This window comes from Mastomys coucha, unplaced genomic scaffold (genome assembly GCF_008632895.1).
Source record: "Mastomys coucha isolate ucsf_1 unplaced genomic scaffold, UCSF_Mcou_1 pScaffold5, whole genome shotgun sequence".
Classification (NCBI taxonomy): Eukaryota; Metazoa; Chordata; class Mammalia; order Rodentia; family Muridae; genus Mastomys; species Mastomys coucha.
The window spans coordinates 98,407,746-98,409,228 of NW_022196911.1; positions in this window are offsets into that span (position 1 = coordinate 98,407,746).

A 1,483-nucleotide genomic window follows, 5' to 3' on the forward strand; every position below is an offset into this window, starting at 1 on the left:
GAAATAGCTCCAGGTGATAACCCTGGAAGTTTATCAGGCAGGGAGAGGCGTGGAGACTGCTATCCTGATTTCAGGCTAGGTAGTCGATTGCCTACACATCTGCACAAGAATCATATCTTAGATGACTTTATGCTACTGTCACAAAGTACTGCAGACTGGGTTCATTATAAACCATAGAAATACAGCTTCCACACCTCTTATAAGCACGAGGGGATGGTGCGTGGACAAGCACATACAGGACAGGGGGAAATGTGGCCAAACTCACCCTTTTGATCAGGTCCCTAACTCCCATAATGCTTTAGTCCATTTCTGAGGGACTGACTCTTGCAGTTATACCATTTCATGGAGGTCCCACTGCATGGGGCTGATGGGACGGCTCAGCAGATAAAGGTACTTGCTACCAAGCATAATACCCTGAGCTTGATCCCTGAGACCTCATGTAGTACAAAAAGAACTGAATCTAACAAGTTGTTCTCTGGACTAACACACACACACACACACATACAAAATGTAATTTTTAAATGTTCCACCCTTTTACTCCTACCGTTTTCATTATAGGTTTCAGCTTGAGTTTGGAGACATTTAAACCACAACAAGCAGTGACTGCATATGCTACCATTTATTTGGGGAGGCAATCTCGCTCCACGGCACAGACTAGTCTTGAACTCATGGCTCTTCTCTAGTTTCAGCCTCCTGAGAGCTGAGATTTACCAGCATGTGCTGCCATGCCTGGTTGGATACTGCCTTTTGAATGGCTTCCTATGGGTAAGAACTAGAGACTCAGGAGAGATGCCCAGGAAGGAATGACTCCTGAGGGCTAACAGAAGCAGAGTCAGAGAGCGGGACACCAGCAGATGTCCCCTGGAGTAAAGAAAGACAAGTGTGCTAATGACTGGAGACAGACTCTGGGGAATGAGTGGGTACTTCTGAGGTGTGGACAGGAACTGAAATGTGGAGTAGCATCCATGGGGAGCTTTTGGCATAGATCTATACCTTTCACCCAGTTGCCTGTCTAGGAACCTAGTCAAAGCCTGAGCAGGCAAGGCTGGTCTTAATCCAGAGAGCAAGAAGTCCTGTGGTCCCTGCAGCAGCTTCTCTTCAAAAGTCTGGGTAGTTAGGGGAGTCACAGCTAAGCCTGGCTCTTCCTAAACCATCAAAAAGGGCTTGCAAGGCCTGGATGAACCCTTCACCCTGGTGGCTAATTACCTCGTTTCCTAAAGCACTGCCCTCTAGGTGGAAATGTATCTACTCTGCCAACTTAACTTCCCAAGGCCAAGTTAACTGGCTGAATTGATGGAGTTCGGGAAGGTGAAGGCAGGTCACCTGTAGAAATCTTCAGGAAAATGGCTCCAGAAAGGACAAACTGGCTTCAAGGGCTTTATGTCAAGCCTGTTATTAGGTCACCTCTGCCACCCACTTATTCATTCCAGTGACCAGACGGAAGTCAGACCTTTGTTTTTCCACTTTATTATACAAAAAAAAA